Source organism: Sceloporus undulatus, chromosome 3 (genome assembly GCF_019175285.1).
Source record: "Sceloporus undulatus isolate JIND9_A2432 ecotype Alabama chromosome 3, SceUnd_v1.1, whole genome shotgun sequence".
NCBI classification, from domain to species: domain Eukaryota; kingdom Metazoa; phylum Chordata; class Lepidosauria; order Squamata; family Phrynosomatidae; genus Sceloporus; species Sceloporus undulatus.
The window spans coordinates 259,861,554-259,884,746 of record NC_056524.1 but is presented as its reverse complement, the minus strand read 5'-3'; the positions used below and the strand labels follow the sequence as shown (position 1 = coordinate 259,884,746).

The following is a 23,193-nucleotide window of genomic DNA, read 5'->3' as shown; positions in this document are numbered from 1 at the left end:
AGTGGACTTATATTAACTATTGTAAGGTGTAGGTGGCCAATAAAAATGCCTTCTTTACTCTGACTGTGGACTGTCAAGTAGTTGGTCACCATGAGAGACATGGCACTGTGAGATGTACCTTTGTTTTGATCATCAGGATGTATTCTTTGTTAACTGCCCTGACTCCATGGGTGACCCTATGGATGAGACATCTCCCACCCCTTCTATCCTCCCACTGTTTCTGTTTAAGATTCCACACCCATGACTCCACAATTGAGTCTAGTCATCTGGCATGTGGTCATCCTCTCTTTCTTTATCTGCTGCCCACCTTTTCTAGCATTCTTGTTTTTTTCTAATGAGCCATGCCTACTTCTTGTGATGGGCCAAAGTATGACAGCCCAGTTTTGTCATCTTGGCATCCAGGGAGAGTTCTAGGACCCATCTGGTTTGATCTGTTTCTAGGACCCATTTTCCTTGTTCATGGTATCCTCAGCACTTTTCTCCAGGACCGTATTCAAATGATTTTTTATTATTTTTTTTCTTAGCCACTTTTTTCATTTATGTAATTATATTGTATATATATGGCCACTGTCTTGTTAGATTATAATCATAACACCTTTTAAAATCTTTAAAAAAAAGAATTGCCTCAAATCCTCTAGGAAAATCTGAGTCTGAGGAATCTGGGGAGAAGCAAAAGAGAAGAAACCTATTTTATATCCCTTCCTCATGGAAGATGCTTTCTGTGATGTCTTTTCAGCTCCCAGGCTCTACCTGAAAGGAGCTTATTAAGTGCTTTAGGATTACATCACTTTTAAAAGTCAGCATAGTGGAAGAAAGAGCAATGGCCATTTCTTTTGTGTGTAGGACAATTGTTCTGATCCTTTCAGCAATAGATTAAAAACAGGTTTACATTGGCCTGTTACAGACAGCCAAAATAAAAGCTGCTTGAGTTCACAGTGGAGGTATGGTGTTTCAATGATGCATGCGTCCTAAGAGTCCAGAAGTCGCACCAAACCCACGCTCCAGACCTAAGGACTCAAGCAGCCGTTTATTTGGGCTGTCTGTAACAGGCCTTTTGTATCTTCAGAAGGTTTTAATATAACTGAATTAAGGTCTTATGCAGGGAGTGGCATTTTCTCAATAACGTCCTTTCAATATTGCCTTTCTTTCTTTCTCTCTCTCTTTCTCTTTTTCTTTCTTTCTTTTTGGGGGTGGTGATGGAGGATTTTTAAATAGCTAGAGGCCATATGAATCATGAAATAATTTATTTGTAAAGCTGGGGAAAAAAAGCCATTGGCCTGTCATTTGAATGCTTCCTGCGCCTTTGTATATTCAATCTTTTTGACCGCCCCCCCCCCAAATCCCTGACTATTGCCCAGAGTTTGAAAATGACACCCCCCCCCCCATAATGAGCTGGAATAGTGTTATCTTTTGTCTTTAAAAGACAGGTCTGTAGTTCATTACTTTTCAATGATACATAACGGGGGCTCCACCTGTTTTTTTTTGTCATGGCTGTTCTCAGTCTGAGAGCTGGACAAGGAAGGAGGAAAGATCACTTGGGATGTTAGCCATTTCCAAGCCTGGAAAAATATAGGGGGAACATCTTCCTCCTCCACTTTGAAACCTATTTTGTTCAAGAAGAAATTGGGGGAAAATAGATTGTGGAATATATTTTTTTTTAAATAATGAATAGAATAAAAAGATGTATTATGTATAATAAACAAACACTATGAAACTATAATAGCAGCATGAATTATATCTGAACAATATTTCTTTCTTTTTTCAAAAAAGAAGCAAAAAACGGTGTCATGCATTAAAATGTTTAGGCAAGACTGTGTACAATGGGGCAACTCAGAGTGGTCATCCATAGACGCAGTGTGAATGTATAAGCAATTGTCTGTCATCTATGTTGGTTTTTGTTTTTGTTTTCTATATCCCACCTTTCTCTGAATACAGGGACTCAAGGTGGCTTGAGTTGAGTTTCCAGGACAGAAAAAAACAGTTGTAGTGAGCAACACAAATATAATACGGTACTAAAAATGCCAGTTTCTGTACATCTGATAGCCTGAAAAGCAATTATGTACAGCATCAGATCATTGTAATTCCGGTCCTGCCCCTCTGTAACGGACCCCCTCTAAAGATGGCAGGCGCTTGGGCTTACTTATCCCACTGCTGCCACCAATTATGTAACGGTTACCCTTTTTTTTATGGCTGGCGGTAGGTCTTTCTTTATAGTAGCGTGAGCTGAGATGATGACTGACAAACTTTATGTAAACCAAAATAAACTTATTAAACAAAACGGTTTGAACATCTTTTTCTTTGAACTGGAATGATTATAATGAACAGCTAGTTCAGGCAAACCGTTTTGACTTGAGTTCAAGGTCTGCCTGAAGGAAAAGGCCGCCCCCCTCCCTCCAACTGTCATCATCTTCGCGGCCTCTGAGGGAGCCATCAGGCAGACCCAGCAACATCAAGGTCTGCCTGAAGGAAGAGGCCCCTCCCCCTCAACTGTCATCTCGGCCTCAGAGGGAGCCATCAGGCAGACCCAGCACAACATCAAGGTCTGCCTGAAGGAAGAGGCCCCTCCCTCCTCAACTGTCATCTCGGCCTCAGAGGGAGCCATCAGGCAGACCCAGCAACATCAAGGTCTCCTGAAGGAAGAGGCCCCTCCCTCCTCAACTGTCATCTCGGCCTCTGAGGGAGCCATCAGGCAGACCCAGCAACATCAAGGTCTGCCTGAAGGAAGAGGCCCCCTCCCTCCTCAATGTCATCGTCTCGGCCTCAGAGGAGCCATCAGGCCAGACCCAGCAACATCAGGGACTGCCTGAAGAAACAAGACCTTTCTCCCTCCTTTAACTTTATTTTGTATTATATTACGATTTTACTGTACACCGCTATGATCATCGCGGAATAGCGGTCTATAATAAAACGTATTATATATTATTATTATTATTTATATTAGTTACATTTATATTCATTGACTCGGCTATAGTCACTTCACCTTTTCCCAAGTACATCCTCAATTACATAGGGACTTTTCCGACTCTATTTAGACAAGTCCTTCTCTTAACTCAGCCACCAAGGCTAATCATATCCCACAGGATATCACACTCCAGCCTCTCCCTTTCTAAAGGTTCTGGCAGTGAAACGGTAGGGAGCCCTTTTCTCACTCGGACTCTACCCCTAACCGTCCTTCTCGAGCCCTTGAACCCCTCCTTCTCAGGATTCCAGCCCCTAACTCCCCTCAGTCCCGCAGGAACTCCTGGACCCAGTCCTCTCTCCCCTAGATTCTGAAACCCTAACTGCCGTTCTAAACTGTCTCGGTTCCAACTGACTCCCCCAACTGTCAGTTCGGAATCTTCAAAAGTTCCAGCCTACAGGTATTGTGCAGGATAGGCAACCTTTTTGAGCCGGGGGCCGGGTTGTCTGTCCCTCAGACAACTGGGGGGGCCGAAGCCAAAAGACAAATAATTAAATCATTTTTTAAAAAATTAAATAATAAATAAAACTGGGCCAAATTGTAGGACACAAATGTTTAAATGAGGACACTATTTTTTAAAAAATGGAGGACACGCAAAAAAATTGGCTGATTTTTTAAAAATGTTTAAAATAAGCATGTTTCAGAGGCTTCTATAGACAATTTCCCCTTGCCCACCTCCTCCTGATAAGCCAAAGGCCACCACACCCTCATGCGAGAGGCCAAAGGCTCTGGCGCAATCGGCGGCAGGACCAGGCGGGGGCCAGTCCCAAGCCTTGCCGGGCCGCATCCGGCCCGCGGGCCACAGGTTGCCTACCCCTGGGCTATTGGCTGGCCCTCAGCTGCCTTCTGATTGGACAGCTGGGAGTTGCTCTCCGTTACACCCTCCCCATCGCAAAAAAAGTTAGTTTTATGGAAATGAGTGGTTTCTGTCTGTTGATACTATGGAGGTCTAAAAGAAAAACAAATAATTTCCTTGCTAACAATATAAAAAAGAGAAAAATAATGATATAATGAAAATGTAAATCCTGGAATTTGGGTTTCAGCCTTCTTGCTGCTATTTCTCCACACATTCACTTCTATTGATCACATTGATTTGTAAGTGGACAATTCATGATTTAAATCAGGGGTAGGCAACCTGCGGCCGCGGGCCGGAAGCGGCCCGGCGAGGCCTTGGGACCGGCCCCAGCCCGGTCCTGCCGCCGATTGCCACCAGGGCCTTTGGGGGGCAATTGTCTATAGAAGAGCCTCAGAAACATGCATTTATACAGTGGTACCCGGGATACGAATTACACCAGCTTACGAATTTTTCGGGATACGAAAAAAATCCCATAGGGATTTTTTGTTTTCGGCTACGAAGGTTTTTTCGGGTTACGAAAAAACCCCGGCGCTGTTTTAAATGGAAAGGCCGCCACCGGAGGGCAGCAGAGAGCTATTTTTTCCATTAGCGCCTATGGCAATTCAGGTTACGAAGGTTTTTCGGGTTACGAAATTAGCCGCGGAACGAATTAATTTCGTAACCCGAGGTACCACTGTATTAACATTTTTTTAAAAATCAGCATTTTTTTTGCGTGTCCTCCATTTTTTTTTAAAAAAAGTGTCTTCCATTTGAAAATTTTGTCCTACATTTGTCCCGGTTTATTTATATATTTAAATTTTTTAAAAATTATTTAATTATTTATTTTTTGGTTTCGGCCCCCCAGTTGTCTGAGGGATAGCAACCCGGCCCCCGGCTCAAAAAGATTGCCTACCCCTGATTTAAATCATTAAATATCCAGTGGCATTGATTCATTTCCTCTTTGCACATCAAGATTCACCTGTACTTTTCCCACCTCTTCCACCCACCTAGTTGGAACTTTCTAAAGTTACCTAAAACAGAATTTCCCCTTCAGTTTCTGTACCTACAGTGCTTGACTATAAGTCAACCTCAAGTATAAGTGGAGGGCAGGTTTTGGAGCCAAAATTATGGATTTTGATATGACCCATGGATAAGTCAAGGGTAAAAGCTACGGGCATGTAACAAAAGAGTTTATCACATGGAGGAAAATTGGAAGTTTAAACGGGGTTTATCCCGTGAGATCCATGCAATTACTATTAAATCGCAATTAAGATTATCACACACAACAGTCATCATCCCAGGAATAACCAGGCAAACAGCAACAAATCATTCACAGGTTTTTCCAAAATTGCAATTGTGCAATTTGTGCAGGATATTCCCGGGATAATGTTAATTTATTCACAACATCATGTAAAAATCTTAATTGTGAGTGTGTGATTTTCATGGGATAAACCCTGTTTACACTTTCAATTGGTCCCGTGTGATAAACTCCAAAGAATCTAAAGGATGAAGCGAAGGAAAACAATGCCAAAGAATTAACAAAATTCCAGCAGGCATAACTGTTTGTGCTCACACTAAAGGCTGGATGGATGAAAGAGTAGAGTGGGGTCAGTGCTTCAGGACATTTTGCACTCTTGCCTTTCACCAAAGAATGGTTCCTTTTTTAAAATAAGAGTTAAAGTACAGTGTTTACATTTCCTTGTGGATAAATCAACTTGGGTTTTTGGGGTCATTTTTTAACTTAAATTTTTAGACTTATACATGTGTATATACAATATGTCATAGGGAGAAAGGATAGAAGATGGGTCCGTGATAGATTTTTTAAAAAACTATGATCAAAACACGCTGCAGAAATCACCCAGTTTGAGACTGCTTTAACTGCCCTTGCTCGGTGCTAGGGAATCTTGGGAATTGTAATTTATTGTGACACCAGAGCTCTCTTGACAGAGAAGGCTAAATGTCTCACAAAACTACAGTCCCCAGAATCCCCTAGCACTGAGCCAGGGCAGTTAAAGCAGTCTGAGACTGGATTATTTCTGCAATGTGTTTTGGACCTATATGTTCTATTAATTTTAAATCCTTTCTTCCAAATCAATAATTATCTGACCCAGCACATATCCCCCCCCCCCCCGGCCGCTCAACATTCACAGAGGCAAAAATGGGTGCATTTTTTCATAAATGCTATTGCTCTGTTTTACTGGCTCAACTGCCATTGAGTTCAGGACCATTGTGCTGGTTGTGGCCCTAACTGACTATTCTATAGAGCCTTCTACCTTTCTGTCTCAAGACAACATGCAGACAGTGTGATACCTAACATTGTCACTCCCCCTTGCCTTTTCCCCTTTTTTGGCAAGTAATGTGTAGTTTTGAAAGCTTGCACAGAGAATTTTATGCCTCCTTTCTTGGCCTAATAAATGTCTTAAAATCAAGATGGTGATTTGTACTAAATATGGTTTCTACTAAATACTCATAATGATATTGAAAATGCAAAGATAGGAAAGCTGTATTCCTGTATTTCTCATTTCTAGAATCCTTATTGGTATGTCTGAAATGAACTCCAGTTTACGCTGTGGCAGACACCAGCTATATTTGAAAGATTGCCTCATATCATCTTGCTGTCGTTGATGAGAAGAAGCCTTAAGACTGAAATAAAAGAGGTAGTTACAGTAATTACTTCATCCAGGGATAGCTACGCTGGAGGTCATTTGAGGGACAGTTTGGAGACATTCTCCCTGCAGCTGACTATGTCTTTGCTGATCTGTGGGTATACGATTGTTGGTTTTGTTGCCATGAATACTTAAAGAGGAATCTTGTCTAATGCCATGCATGCTCTCTTTTTTTTTTAACGTGCAAATGACACATTAGTCTGACTTCGGATTCCATTGTGGTTCTGTAGACCTTATGAAAAATCACATGGGTTTTGGCCCCAGATAGTGAACTACCAGAGAAAATTGCCTGCAGTCTCTACAGTTGTTTGATGAAACAGTGTCTTCCAAACAGTTACCTTTGCTAGAATGTATTTTAGAACATCTGTGAACACATGTTCACTATTTTTGGTGTGTGTGTGTGTGTGCGCGCGCGCGCTTTATAGGCCTTATAGGCCATACCAGTTATGTGGATTTTCCATTAAAAAGTACTATAGAAGTGGAAAATTTTCTAGAAAATGGAATATTTTCTACTGCTCCAGATAATCTTATCAGACATAGCACCTTTGGTTTAAATGTTACATTCAAAGGTTTGTGCAGAAAATATTTTATTGAGACATTTGTAGAAGTGTGGAATGAAGAGCATATACTGTACTCCCCTTATATTTTTAAAAAGTTGCTATACACGTTGAGTCTCCCTTATCCCAAAGGCTTGGGACCAGAGGTGTTTTGAATTTCAGATTTTTTCAGATTTTGGAATATTTACATACACATAATGAGGTATCTTGGATATGGGACCCAAGTCTAAACATGAACATTTTGTTTTTATATACTTCATAAACATAGCCTGAAGCTAATTTGTACAATTTTGTGCATGAAACCAATTTTGAGTACAGTGAATCATCAGAAGGCCACCCATGTGGACAATTTTGGAGTTTGGAGTATTTCATAATTCCAGATAAGGGAACCTGTACCTGAAAGAATTGGTTCTTTTTTTTTAGAAGACACAGACCTAAAAATATGTACCTGATATTCAGTGCCATTGATGTTTAACTTGTTTTTGTGGAGATAAAACAGTATTACTTTCAGCTTAACTCACTCACACTTCGTACTAGTTATCAGTTCCATTTCTTGGGGGGAAATCTGATTCAATACCACTAAGTTGTCCATAAAGGATGTGAGTCTGTGGGCAAAGGCAGTCTATCACTTACATTTTGTGATGGATTGAAAAGTAAGATATTTCTGAAATAGAAACAAGCTTTGCAGTGCATTTCTTTGTTAGACTATTCCTTTGAGCATTAGTGTTTGTCAGTGCTTGTCTCCTTTGAAAAATAAGTACAGTATTAATTCATATCCTATATTTAGTCCCTCTAACATGATGGACTGCAGTACACTACCCCAGTTAACTATGGATAAGTGTTTGTATGTGTGCATATATATTAACATAAGAAAATTTCTCACCCCACGTCTTGTCTCTTCACTTTCTGGTTTTGTATGGTTCATCTTTGGTAGTGCTTATTTTCAGTGCCGAGCGACTTTCACCAGGTAAGATTGGTTCACTAGTTGCAGCTTCTCTGATATAAGAGTCTTTAAAGTTGTCAACACCCTGCTCCAGGCTTGGTGAGCGCAAGGGATTGTTTTTTAGGGCTGCTTCTCAAAACTATTCAGAGCTTGCTATGAACCTGAATATGTTGGTCTGGTTATTGTCTGGTATTGCCCACTTGGAACCCAACTGCACAGTATATATCAACTTCCAGGTTATTTCCAGGTATAATTGAAATGTTGTTTTTGGACGATATACACCAATGAACAATTTAGAGCTGGAGTATTTAAACGAAGAGAGATAGCATGGTGTAGTGGTTTGAGTGTTGGACTAGGACTCTGGGGAGACCAGGGTTCCCATCTCAGCCATGGGAACACACTGAGGCCTGTTATAGACTGCCAAAATAAAGCTGCTTCTGGTCTCTTTGGAGGTATGCTATTTAAATGATGCATGGGTCCTAAGAGTCCGGAGGTCGCACCAAAGCCACACTCCATTCCTAAGCACTTTGGTGCAGCTTCCGGATTCTTAGGATGCTTGCATAATTTAAACAGCATACCTCCAAAGAGACCCGAAGCAGCTTTATTTTGGCAGTCTGTAACAGGCCTGAATGACTTTGGATAAGTCACATTTTCTCAGTCTCAGAGGCAGGTTCTATCAGTCCCATCAAATACTCACAGTGGTGGCAGATGAGAAAAGCTGCAGTTTGACTTGCCCCCATGCAATGGTGCTTGCATGACCTCTTTGTAAGATCTGTCTTGGAGCACAATTTCCAAGTGCTGTTGTCTTTAGAAGCAACCAGACTAAAATAGGACCTCTTTCATTGTTACCCTTCTGACCTGCTCTTCTTGGAAAAATCTGCTCTTTTTTCTGCACCAGATGAAGGGAGGTTTCTCCTAATAAGCCTTTGATAGATAATTCTGCCTCTGGGCTGGGGAGGTATCTATGCACACCCAACATTCAGCATTTTAGGGGCACTATGTGTGTTCAGTCCTAATTGGCTTGTTGTCAAGGGTTGTTGTTGTTTCTAAGTTTGATATATTTTCACTTTTTATGTAGATAATGGTATTTTGATTGTGCAAGGATCCATATTAGGTGAATGAATTGCTGTTATGTATAAAAATCACAGTGGGATAAATTATTCTATGAAACATTTTGTCAAGGAGAGTTTCCTTTCAACAAAAACATATTATGATGCATATTATTGAACATATTATGCCAATCAAGGAATTTGAATGCTTTGCATACTCATTATGAGAAATGCCCATTGTGTTACAATGTTTTGTATGCCAGTCAGACACTCAATAGCAGTAATAGTTGATGCTGCATTCTTAACAATGAAGTGGGAGGACACTTCTTCCATGCACATCCAGTGGGCATCAGAGATCATATAATAAGCTGACAGTTATTAACATAAAGTGAATTTTTGTAATACAGTAGAGTCTCGATTATCCAGCCTTCGATTATCCAACATTCTGGATTATCCAACGTCGCTGCTCAGTGATTTCTTTACATTTTCAGAGGACTGAACTGTTCATACAGTACATATTGTACATCACAATGTTGATCAGTGATTTCTTTACATTTTTAGAGGACTGTTTATACATTACAATGTTATTCCTCTAACGTTACTGCAATGTTACTTTTACTGTTACTGCAATAAAACTTCAATACATTTACAATTCATAGTGATTTCAAGGCTTTGTTTGGACCCTCCGGATTATCCAACATTTTCGGCTATCCAACTATCAGCCCGCCCGTTTATGTCGGATAATCGAGACTCTACTGTACTGGTTTTTCTGGTTGGAACAGCTAGACATGCTATCACAGTAACAAATGACAATTTAGGGATTGGCTTGCTGAGAACTTTAAAGGAAACAACAAACTAGTGGCTGCATTTTAACACAGTAATGTGTATTAGAATAGTGCTTATTGCTATCAGAGGTGGGGAAAATTGAAGGGATGCTAGCCATCTACTACTGTTTGGATATCAACAAAGTTTTTGTGTTTGTTGGGGGACTTTGCCCTACATTTTCCGAACAAGTTGTAGAACAGTGTGTGAGTTGGAATTTTCTGAGAGGTCTGTTCTATACTTTTAATTCCTTGGCATTTAATTTCTCCAACTTTTTTTTAAAAAAGGTGTAGTGCCAAGTACCTGGGGAGTGAAGTTAGGAATAAAAATGACTAATTAAGGCATGGTGCCATTTTACTTGTTTTAGTTGTATTTCTTGTTTACCTCATTTAATGCCAGTTTTTCAGATATACTGAAAACATTGTTTTGTTTTTGTTTGGTTTTTTTAAAAAGCCATAGGAAAACACTACAAAATATTAAAACCAAACGAAATTGTAGCCATACTAAAACTGAAATGAGAGTGAAACCAACAGCTGGCCAAACAGCCTGTATTTCTCTCTGCTCAGTGCCCAATGAACATAAACATGCATACTGACAAAACAGTCATGTAACACTGTGCAACAGTCCAGCCTTCTTACCGTGTTACCTTCCACTTTTCAGATAGGTGGCAAGCCAATTTTCTTTAAAAGTACTTTCTAAACAAGTGTGCAGTTCACCTGTTAAAGGTCAGACTTTTTAGCAGCCAGTTGTTTAATGACCTCCTGAATAAAATATCTTTGACTGGCAGCAGAAGGACAATAGGGAATGATATAATGATAACATTATAAATAATTTTGCAGTTACCATGCCATTTAGGTAGATGCGTAGCTGTTAATATTTTTTCCACACTAATTGATTAAAACCTGGTTTTCATTGTTGAGTCAGTGGAGGTTCTGGTGGGATTTCTTGTGCTGCTAGTTTTGATGAATCATCAAATTTATTTTAATGCTAGAGTCAGAGTTGCTTTTGACTCCAACTCCACAGCTATCATGTACAGTGCACTGCCTGGTTGGATTTCCTGGGATCAGTTATTGTGCTGTGATGATTTGGATAAGATATTTGAATTGGTCTATCCCATCATATATTTCCTTATTCTTTGCCTATCATAGCTATCGAGTTATAGCAAAGCAGGATTACCTAGGTAGGTTTAGGGACTGGTAAATGCATGATACAGTCAGGGGAAGTGGCTACAGGACTGAAGGAGGCTGTGGTGTATTCTTTCTGTAAGAAGACCTTCCTTGACCCAGTGACATATGAGAACTACTGCCCTGTTCCTACTTTCTGGGCATGGTGCTTGAATATGTGTTAGCTAGACACCTTCAGCTGTTCTTAGAAGTTTCAAATCACTGGGACTCATTTTAGTTTGGTTTCAGGCCAGGGTATAGAACTGAAACAACTTTAATCGCTCCGAGTGACAACTTACTCTGAGGGGGGTTCTACCTTGTTATCTTCCTGGATATCTTGGCTGATTTTGATACCATAAATCATGGCATCTTATTGTACTGATTCTGTGGAACCAGAGTAAGAGGGCAGGAGTTGTTCTACTTTTGAAAAAGACCCAGAACATACAGTTAGTGCAAAGTTCAGTGGCTCAGTTGCTGACCAGAATATTGCGTAGGCATCATAGGCATAAGACCATATTGTCTTAAAAATAGTTATACTTGAATTCCTGTCTGAATTCAAGATCCTTGTGATTACATTTAAAGCCCTAAATGTCTTGGGACCTTTATATTAGAGAGAACAACTCTCCCTATATGTGTCTCCCTATTGAGGTCTGCTGAGGGAGTCCTCCTTTATTTTGCAACAGTAAGATCAGTACATTGTATGAGAATGTGTGAAAGGGCATTCTCAGCCATGGCACCCTAATAGTGGAGTCCCTTGGAAACCTGATTGATTCCAATATGTTTTTCATTTAGATGCCAAGTAAAAATGTGGCTCTTTATTAAAGCCATTGGGTCTCACTGATTTATCTCAAAATGCTAATGCACATAGTTTTAAAACTATTTTCATATTTTAAATCCATTTAACCTTTAAATCATATTTAATACATATTTAGTCTGTTTAAAGTATTTTATTGTTTTAAACTTGTTAATACTGATTATAGTTGCATGCTGCCCTGAGATCTTTTAATACAGGGCAATATAGAATAGTTGTTGTTGTTATATTTGCTTGGCTATTTTTATTATGCATTAAAGACTTTTATGTTGGGTTTTTTTATGGAAGAGCTTTTGTTTGGCTGAAAAACACTGAGCAGAATTTTGAAATAAAACAAACAGCTCTTACAAAATGTTGCAGGAACAGTGACACGCTGTTGAACTTGCAGCTGTCATAGGTACAGAAGCCCTATCTGAAGTAAAAGGGATAACCTAGCCCTCTTAGTCCAGAAAAGTATAGTTGGTCATCCATATCTATGGATTCAAGCATCCATGACTTGAAAGTATTTTAAAAATATATAAATTCCAAAAAGCAAACCTTGATTTTTGCCATCTTATACAGGAGACACATTTTTACTATGCCATAATATTTAATAGGACTTAAGCATCTACACATTTTGGTGTCCTTGGGGAGTCTTGGAACCAGACCTCAGTGGATACGAAGGGCCTACTGTAATAGTATGTCATTTATTTCATTTTGAGAAGTTGGGATCTTCTCCAATAATTCTTCTTGGGCTTGTGATCTTATGAACTCAGCCTTTGCACATGATGCAGCAATATAAGCCTAATATGCCTTGATTCTTACATCTTATCAATTTCTGTAAAATCCTGAGGATATATTAATTCAAACTTTCTCATTTTGACTATTTTAGCTAATAATACTGGAGCTGTGAATTTTGAATTATTGTTTCCATACTGTTAGTAAATACTCTGAAAGGCCCAGTGGTTGGTGAGAATGAGTTTGTCTGACAAATAAATTTATTTTGAATACCCTGTTTTGATTTAAGATAGTGCTTTTCAATACTTTGTCCTCCAGATGTTTGGGACTTCAACTTCTAGGATTATTGCCCATGTTCGTTGGGACCTCTGAGAAATGATGTCCCAGACATCTAGAGGACCATGAGTTTGAGAACCTTTGTTTTAATTTTTTATTTTGTTTTCTTGGCCGACCTTCCTTCCTTCCTTCCTTCCTTCCTTCCTTCCCATTGAAATTCATATGTCACGTAGTGGTTTAAAGTCATAACAACAATATGCTCCAAATACTTTAGACATTACTGTACTTACCAGAGTTATTGTTGTCACCTAAATGGCATGTTACATGTAGTGCTAATACTAGCAAGCAATAAACTGCTTGTTTGATATAAATCTTGGAGTTGTACTATATGTGATAAAGCCTGCAGTGTGTGCATAAGTCTGCCCATAGCCCTTCATAATTTAGACGACTAAAACTTATCTCTGGTATCAAGGTATCATTATCTGTCCATGTCATATTGAACTAGTTGAATGCTTTTGCGTTCCTTTTAAAAAAATACTTAAATTCAGATTTGAAGGCATGGAAATGATCTTAAGGATTAATCTGCCCAAGACTATGCTGGCAAAAAAAAAAAAAATGCTTTTACTGTGAAGTCAGTGGACAGCACAAGACGGAAATCATACCTGAATGATTGTACACTTGGGTGGTTAGCAGAGCTGGTTTGCCTTTGAGGAGAAGATGTTGGAAAAGTGGCTCTGAGCTCTGAAACTTGACTCATACACTGTCCATGAAACATGACTCATACATCCTAGTCCTGTGGGGGCAGAAGTGGGAATATAAGTGGGTATATCTCTTTTTTTCTAAGTTGGGTATTCTGTCTCTGTAAGGAAGAATGCAGATCTTGGCACAGAGGGGCATTTGTGTTAGCTTTCCACCTCTTTCCCATTATCCTAGTGATGAAAGTTCCGTATGTCACATTTTGCTATTGATTTTTCTAATGAATGTCTGAAGCTATGGGGTGTGTGTGTGTGTGTGATGTTTGGTATAAGCCAAGGAACCACTCATGGATAGGGTAAGCAAGAGAGCCTTGGCTTACCAATTACAAGCAGCATACTAGTACACAATGCCAGATCAGTGTAGTTTGCAGTGTGAGTGGCTAAACAAACCACATGGTGGAGGAGGTGATGATGATGATGCCTGAACTAAGCAGCAGCTTTTCCTTTGGCTTGTTTCCTGTCCTGCATGCCAGAGAATGATACCATGCTTCAGCACTGTGTGAAGCTGCCATTTACTCTTCTGAGTACTCAGCACATCTAAGTTTGAAATCCTTTACTTGTGTGACTTGCTAGGGAGAGAAATTCAGTAAGGCAAAATATGTGTTCAGAGATGTAGAACAAAATGTCATGATGGGAGACAGATAGATGGGAGCAGGAGGGAAGATACGGATGTATAGAAAGCCCTGAGATGGTATAGATGAAGGGTAATTGAAAGAGAGTTAGATGAGGAAATAGATTCATCCTTGTAAATAGTTTGAGCAGCTCCATAATTTTATTTATTCATTCATTTCATTTATATCCATTTTTTCTACCATTCCTTTGTCCTGTCACCTAACGTGTGGATCTCTGCATTTTCTTCCTCTCCTTGTTTTGTATTGGGTTGAGGAGTTTTATCTTTTATTTCTGCCCTGAAATTAAGGCACATTTTATGCATTTTTCATAATATGCATGTTGGTTTTTCAGCTTACCTAATTTATGAAACTTTTCCCTACTGACTGTGATTATTTCTTTGACGTATTAGCCATTTATGTATTAAAAGGTTGCTGTGTTTTGTATACACTTTCTTTCTTCAAGATGTCTCATAAGCCTTGTGGGTATTGGGATGTTGGAGGCAAAAGCTAAAGACCATGCCTAATGTATGGACGCTGGGAATGGAGCCAAAGAGCCACACAATTGCCTTTATATATAATGTCCCCTTCCCATGATTCACCTGTGAAAGATTTTAAAAAACAATGCTTTTATATGAGGGGAGGGATCAAGAAAAAAGTCAGGCATTTGGGAAGAGAAAGCAGATACTGAGTAAAAGCTACAAAAAACAAACAAATGTTTCCCCTTAAGTTAATGTAATGATTCTTCCCTCGCCAGTTATTTTGAGTCTGCATCCATGCACATTCTACGTCTTTTATTCATGTCAGCAAGCAACCTATTATCGGGCCATGGTCTCAAAGCTTAAATAAACAGCAGGTGAATACATTTGCCTTTTAAATTATCATTTAGCCCAGAGATTATAAATTCCAATTTTATTTGATATTGTTTTAATTCTGTGAGTGCAAAACATTGAATGGGTTGCAGCCTAATGATGGGCTGCCTCTTCTCTGTAACTTGATGTGCTGTGTTTTCTTGGAGGGCTTTTCCATTTCACCCTTCCTTCTTTTAGAGGCGGTACTTAGTATGCAACATAACACCTGCCTCGGGAAATATTTGGCAGCTTTCATGCATTCAGCAGAGAAATTCTGGAGGGAAAAAAAAATTCCTATTTCTAAACTAGAAAACTGACAGAGATGGTAAAATCCAAAGCCTTCCCTTCCCCTACTTTCAGGAATAGCAGTTATAGAAAGGTATCAAGCCTCATAACAAGGAAGCATGCCATTTTTATTTGCATTTGTCTCTTCCCCCACCTACTCTGTAAATGAAGACACCCAGTTACTGCCTGCATTATTTTCTCCCTTGACAGAGGTGTCTTGTTTCTGATGTTGGAAGAGTTGGCTTGCATAACATATATACCAGTGGGACTCTTAACATGGCTGTAAGGCAGGAGTTGCAGTGATTTATTCCTGTTTACAAGACCAAAACATCCCCAAAGCCAGCAATGAGAAACCCACATGGATGTCCGTAAGGCTCTGCATTGCAGGATGTAGTAGTATATGGGCCAGAAGGATTGATCCAGAGTTCCTAACATTTATGGTAGAAATGCACCATAATAATTTGGCAGTGTGCAATGTAATTATGAGCACACTTAACAGGAAATAACTTCCATCCAAATGAATATAAGGTGATTTTAAATATAATTTGATTTACATTTTCACACCCTTGGCCACTTGTGTTTCTAAAGCTGTCTTTCAAGATTGTTGCTTTCCCAAGGTAACTTAAATGCAGCAGGCAACTTGATCTGTATCTGTGATTTTAATTGGTTGTTTTTATTTTCTTGCTGGTTTGAATCAAGATTTAGATCTCTGATTTAAATCATTTCACCATGTGTTATAGAGACACCAAAATAATTGCAAATGAAAATTAGATATGGGGAGTATTGTTGAATTATACTCAATGGGTGAAAAACACCTTATTATTTCTCAGCACAGCTGGCTGTTGTTCATCTTATCTCTCTCATCTAAATTCTGCTCCATTATAGGAGCATTAAGAAGCCCTTAGTGTAAAACAGTTTTGAGAACTATAGCTCCTGTATCATTACTGTCAACTCAATAATATAAATATCTTGATGATAACAAATGGAACTTGTTGCTGTTATGATAAGTTGCTTAATAATTACTAGAATGTAATAAATAACGCAGTAAGAGGGCTGCATTCCAGAATAGATAAAGAGATAGTAAAGGAATACCTGGCTACTGTAAATTAATTCAAGTGTCCAGGGCTGGATGAACTGCATTCAAGAGTACTAAAGGAACCTGTATATATAACCTCAGAGTCAATGTCAATAATCTTTGAGAATTCCTGAGAGATAGGAGAGGTCCCAGCAAACTGGAGGAGGGCAAATGACCTCATCTCCAAAAAGAGTAAAAACATTTTATAAAAAGTCAAACAAATTTGTTGTCTGCCTACAAGTCGTCTCCAACATATAGCAATCTTTCTCTACAGTATTGCTAAAATCTGTCCATTTCTCTCAGCCTCTACTGCCAAGACTGTGGTCCATGCCCTGGTTGTCTCACGACTAGATTATTGTAACCGCCTTCTGACAGGGCTTCCTCTCTCTCACCTCGGTGCACGCATTATTACATCCGCTCGCTGCTTTGACCATGTTTCTCCCCTACTTTCATCCCTTCACTGGCTTCCCTTCCCCTTCCATATTCAGTATAAGCTCCTGTTGCTGACTTTTAAAGCCCTGCATGGGCTGGCCCTTCCTTATTTATCAAACCTTCTTTCTCCCCACATTCTCACTTGTACCCTTTGTTCTGGTAGTCAAGGTCTGCTGTCCCAGCCAAGGCTCTCCATTACCCCGTCCCAGATTCGTCCCTTTTCACTTGCTGCCCCTCACTCCTGGAACCTTTTCCCCCCACGAAGTCATCACTTCTTTAACCAGTTTCAAAACTGAGTTGAAGACTGTGGCGCAGTACAGAGTGCCAAAAAGAGGCGCCTCCCTGGGGCCTCTCTTTGCTCCTCAGGAGCGCTGCAGCAACCAAATTGCGCAGCACTGCTGCGAAGTAAAAAAGGAGCGTCTGGAAGTGGCTCCTTTTTGCGCCGCTGTTGCGACACTGCAAAACGTCAGAGACGGCACGATGACATCGCAGCTGCGCCGTCCCAGTTGGAAGCAGGGCAGCTGCGACATCATCATTACGCACCCCATCTGGTGGGCGTGCAAGGGTTCCTCTTCGTGGTCTTTGCGAATCACACAAATGGGTTATTATTCTGTGGCTGCACAGTTAGCTTCGGAACCTTCTTGGAGAGATTAAAGGCGTTTAGCCGGTTTCCTTCCTTTTGTCCGCCGCACTAGTAGCAGCTTCTAGGAACTCTCCAGAGATTCGTTTTCCTGTCAGACTTTTAAAACTTAATTTGACAGGATCAATCTGCGTTTTGGGGGTAAAATTTTTTTTAACAAATGCTATTATTTTCTAGATAATCATATACTTGCAAATGAATCGCTTACTTTATTGTGAATTTAAATTCTGAAATAATGCTGTTTTAGAACAGCCTGTACTGTGATTTCTTAAAGAATTCCTACTTAAATACAAATTTAAATTATGAGGTAAAGTTGCTTTTACAACAACTTGCCCTGTAATTTCTTAGAGAATCGATTACTTAAATGTGAATTTAAACTTTGAAATTATGCTGTTTTAACAACAGCCTGTAGTGCAGTTTCTTAGAGAATCACATACTTAAATGTGAATTTAAATTCTGAGGGCCCTTTCCCTTCTCAGGGAACTGCTGTGCTTAGCAGAACTTTTCCCGCCTTTTCTCTTGAGGAAAAGTTTCAAACAGTGCCTGCCTTACTGGTGCATTTGGCAAAGCCCCATTATTCCTGAGCAAAGTTTTTAAAATAGCGCCTGCCTCACTGGCACAATTTCCACCTCTTATCTCTGAGAGGAACTTATAGAATGGCCACCAGCCTTCCTTCCTCACCACGGCTTTTTTGCTGCAGACAAACTGTCTCAAGGCCATTCACATGGCTTTGTTTCATTCTCTTGAAGAGAAGTTGTTACTGGCTGCCTTGACTTCAGTCCTTGCTGGTCTCTGACTCTTCGGTGTCAAACCATTTGACTGGCCTGACTCTCTGGAGTCAGACCAACAGGATGGCTGCCCACATGGATCCTCATCCGTCCTGACTCGCTGGTGTCATACCGACTGATGGCTGCCCAACGTTGAAGCCTCATCGGTCCCTGACTGCAGGTGTCATACTGACTGGAGGGCTGCCCACGTGGAGCTCAGCGGTCCCTGACGCTGTCTCTGAGTCATACGACAGGATGGCGCCCAACGGGGATCCTCATCGGTCCTGACTCTCGGGTCATACCGACTGGAGGGCGCCAACGGGGATCCTCATCGGCCCTGACTCGCGGGTGATACGACGGGATGGGCGCCCAACTGGATCCTATACGGTCCCTGACTCTTCCGGAGTCATACCAGACTGGATGGCAGCCAACGTGGAGCCTCATACGGTCCCTTATGTCTCGGGGTCAACGACTGGATGGCAGCCCAACGTGATCCTCATCGGTCCCTGACCTGCTCCGGGTTCATACCGACTGGATGGCAGCCCAACGTGGATCCTCATCGGTCCCTGACTCTCCGGAGTCCATACCGACTGGATGGCAGCCCAAGTGGATCCTCATCGTCCCGACTCTCCGGAGTCATACCGACTGATGGCAGCCCAACGTGGATCCTCATCGGTCCCTGATCTCTCTCCGGGTAATAACACTGGATGGCAGCCCAACGGGGATCCTCATCGGTCCTGACCTCCGGTCAATAACCGACCTGAATGGCAGCCCAACGTGGATCCATCGGTCCCGACTCTCCGGGGTCATACCGACTGGATGGCAGCCCACGGGATCCTATCGGTCCCGACTCTCCGGAGGTCATACGACTGGATGGCAGCCCAACGTGGGATCCTCATCGGTCCTGACTCTCCGGAGTCAGAACGACTGGATGGCAGCCCACGTGGATCCTCATCGGTCCCGGACTCTCCGGAGTCATACGACTGGATGGCAGCCCAACGTGGATCCTCATCGGGTCCCTGATTCTCCGGAGTCATAACCGACTGGATGGCAGCCCAACGTGGATGCTCATCGGTGCCCTGACTCTCCGGAGTCATACCGACTGGATGGCAGCCAACGTGGATCCTCATGCGTCCCTGACTCTCCGGGGTATACGACTGGATGGCAGCCCAACGTGGATCCTCATCGGTCTGACCTCCGGGGTCATACGACTGGATGGGCAGCCCAACGTGGATCCTCATCGGTCCCTGACTCTCCGGAGTCATACCGACTGGATGGCAGCCCAAGTGGTACCTCATGGTCCCTGACTCTCCGGAGTCATACGACTGGATGGCAGCCCGGTGTCTCATCGGTCCGACTCTCCGGAGTCATCCGACGTGGCAGCCCAAGTGGATCCTCATCGGTCCCTGACTTCTGGTCAACGATGGGCCCCGTGGATCTCACGGTCCCTGACTCTCGGTGTTACCGACTGGATGGCTGTCCAACCTCGATCTGCTCGGTCCCTGACTCTGGTGTCATACCGACTGGATGGCTGTCCAACCTCGATCTGCAGTCGGTCCCTGACTCTCTCGGGTCATACCGCTGGATGGCGGCCAACTGGACCTCACGGTCCCGGACTCTCCAGGGTCATACCAACTGTGTCGGCGGCCCAGTGTTGATCCTCATCGGTCGGCCTGATTCTGGAGTCATACCAATGGGCGTGCAGCGCTGACGTCGATTCTTATCGGTCCCTGACTCCCTGGAGTCATACCGATTGGCTTGCAGCCGACAGACCCTCAGGGGTCCTGGCCTCCAGTGCCAGACCGATTGGACGGCTGTCCACTTTGATCTGCATCGGTCTCTGACTCCTGGCCAGTTTTGGAGGGCCATTATTGATACGTTGCTGCTCCTTGCTGCTATCGGGTTCGTTTTGTGGCCACATTAGCTGTTCCCAGCAGCCAGTAGGGATGGTGCTGGTTTGGATTCAAAGCCAGGGCTGTCCCCTGTACCAGATAATATCGACTAGTGGCTGCTATCAATTTTTTGGCCATGAGGGTACTGTCCCTCAACCACCACGGTGGTAACTTCTTTACCTCTGAGCCAGCTATACGTGTAAATACCTTCTGTACTGAGACATGACATCATGGCTATCCATATGCCGATTCGGGGGACGTGGCGCTCCCTCCATACGAGGGAAGAGCATCACCATTTGCACACTACAATTATGACGACGTCCTTCATCTCAGACTGGACGCTAAATATCACTTAAGGTGAACATCAAGTCGGACTTCTGAGTTGACCCCTGTAAAATTTGGAGCACAATCTATTCACTCTGGTACAGATAATCCTTCACCATATGGACGGCTTCAGGGATGTACAATCAAATCTCATTAAATTGGTTGTCTTCCTCCATACCGAGGGACGCTACCATTATACACCAGTCCAGCCAATTGTGACCTCCTTGCCCCCCCCCATGGGGGGCTTTGAACCAAAGCACAGAGACATCATTCATAGGGAAAGGTTGCCACTCCCATGTGAGTGTACCTAGGCAGTTGATCCACTCTCTTCCATGGAACGGGGCAACAACTGCTACAATTCCTTTCCATTTCCACTCTGGGCAGGAATGCCCTCTGGGACATCCCTGGTTTGAGCCTCATTTAAACATCTGTCCACCTCATGGATACTTGGAGATCTCGAGTTTGGCATACCTGTCCCATCTCTCCTGGCCGACTGATGTCATACCATCCTATTTCTCCTGAACCTCTGGTCCAAGGCATGTTGGGTGAGGTGGTTATATTTCAGACCTCCACCTGCAACCCTAACAAGGCTACCATGCATTCTGGCAATTTCTGAGGCATCTCCCCCTAAGGGAGTCCTGCGCTTCGCTAATTGCTATGCACTGTCACAGTGTACTTCATGCTTCATTCGCGCGCCCTGGCCTAATGATAAGGGGGTTAGCCACTGTTAATGGTCTCCAAGCCCTTCGGCTCATACTGGCATGTTGGCAGTAGATTAATGTTAAGCTTGAGTCGGTCCTCTTAAGCATTAGGGATAACATTTCATGATTTCTGTCATATGGCCTGGTGTGTGCCAGCTGGCTAAATTGGACTTTGTGGCTCGTAACGTCTATTCCAGCTCCATGCTCTGATATCAGTTCTGGCTGTTCTTGCCATCTCTCAAGATCTTTGATACAGCTCCTACAGGACATCATGCATGGTACCGTCCCCCAGGGACTTTCTTTCAACCTGACAGTGTGGTATCCTTCACTTTTACAATGGTGTGACTAGTCTATGGCATCATATCGCCACTGTGTTTTCTTCTCATTTTCACCAGAGTCTGCATGTTTCAGTGCTGATAGCCTGGCAGTGGCTCAGATACAGCGTGTCTGTGTGCCAAACAAATGGACTTGCGATCCTCTATTCTTGTCAAAATTTGTTGTGATTTAATGAGGTAAATTCCTCCTCTCGGGTGTCCCAGTTGTTCCAGGAATCATTGCGGGAGCTCTCTCCAGTTCGATGTCATTAGGCTCTCTCTCTATGGATGCTCTTTCCAACCATCTAATTGTTAAACAGATTGTCTGTTTCGATCTGAAAGAGAGCATTTAACCCTAGACTACCTAGCTACAGGCTGGTGTGTCTGCACTGCATATCTCCAGATCATGGTTTCGAGAGGCTTTATCAGGTCATGCCCATTTATATTTCAAGATTCTTGACACTCCTCAAGTTGGAGGCTTTGTAAGCCCCTCTTCCTGGATACCAAGTGCCCGGCCCGGGCAGCCTTGCATTGGTGAGCTCTGTTGCCCTTCATGTTGGATTCTATCCACCTGGATTAGACAATGTCTGATACCAGACCTGTGCTTGGTATCTTCCAATGCCCGCCATAGTGTATGATCCTTATATTCAGGTCACTCACCTATTCGGTGGCCTTGGCATAATCTCCATTACCAAGGAACTGTGCTATCTAGGTCAAGGTGTTTCCCTGCCCTTAGTTTACACCTGCCTTTATTATGGAGCATCAAGTTACCTACAGTCTGTGCAACCTATGGTTAGCTGGCAGCTGTTTTTTCTACCAATGGCATGTTTCACCTGCATGTGGTGGACTGTCCACTACGTCTCAATTTTCCACACGACTCTGTAGAGTCGACATGTCAGTGGGATGTTCGCCCATGTTTGCATGCCCTGAGATGGTTCCCACCGGATGGTCTATTGGGGTCAATATGCACGTTTCTTGTGGGCTGCACTCCCACTCCACTGACCTAAGCTGCTAGGCCTAACCCATTTGTGTATTCGCAAGACCACAAAAAGAAGGACAGGTTGCTTACCTGGTACTCTGTGTGTTCTTCTTCTCGAGTGGTCCTGCGAATCACACAAACCCCCCCATCCTCCCCACACAGTCATGCCTCCTCTCTCATTCGTCCTGGGCTGCTGGCTACTCGGCGTCCAGGGAACTGAGGGTTTAGGAGGAAACCGGCTAAAGGCAGTGGGAGTGGCGGGGCTATAACCGCCAAACGCCTTTAATATCTCCAAGAAGGTCCCGAAGCTAACTGTGCAGGCACGAAGATAACCCATGTGTGAATTCGCAGATGACCACTCGAAGAAAACACAGTTACAGGTAAGCAACCTTCCTTGCCGGGGGCGTGTGGGCGCGTCCGCCCACCAGGCAACCCGCGCATGTGGCAAGGGCGCCGCAAAGGCCCATCTGTTCCGGCCTAAATTGTTCAGGAAGCGTCCCAGGCATTGTGTGATTGTGTTATCTGATTGTTATCTGATATTTGATTTTATATTTGGTATTTGATGTTCTCTTCGTGGTCTCCGGTGCGAATCATACAAATGGGTTTTACCGGCCTGCGCAGTGTGTTCGGATACTTCTGGAATCACTGGGCAAAGTACACGTTGCAACATATAGAAAACTTTTGGCGGTAACCCGCCCCCCCCTCCTAAAAGCCCCGGTTCCGCTCGTTTCCCCAGTTCCATTTTTTTTTTTTCCGCCCGCGTTTGGCTGCT

General features: G+C 42.6%; 1 protein-coding gene across 7 annotated transcripts in view; it reads left to right on the top strand.

Moving 5' to 3' along the window:
• Window positions 1-23,193, top strand: part of TBL1XR1 (TBL1X receptor 1) — a 257,598-nt gene that overhangs the window by 147,662 nt on the left and 86,743 nt on the right. Inside the window, exon 1 of one of the 7 annotated variants that reach the window (XM_042461032.1) lies at window positions 6,323-6,451. The exons of the other annotated variants lie outside the window; for them this stretch is intronic. The gene's annotated coding sequence lies outside the window, so the exon portion shown is untranslated. Of the gene's footprint in view, window positions 1-6,322; window positions 6,452-23,193 lie in introns of those variants that run through there. 7 annotated transcript variants of the gene reach the window in all.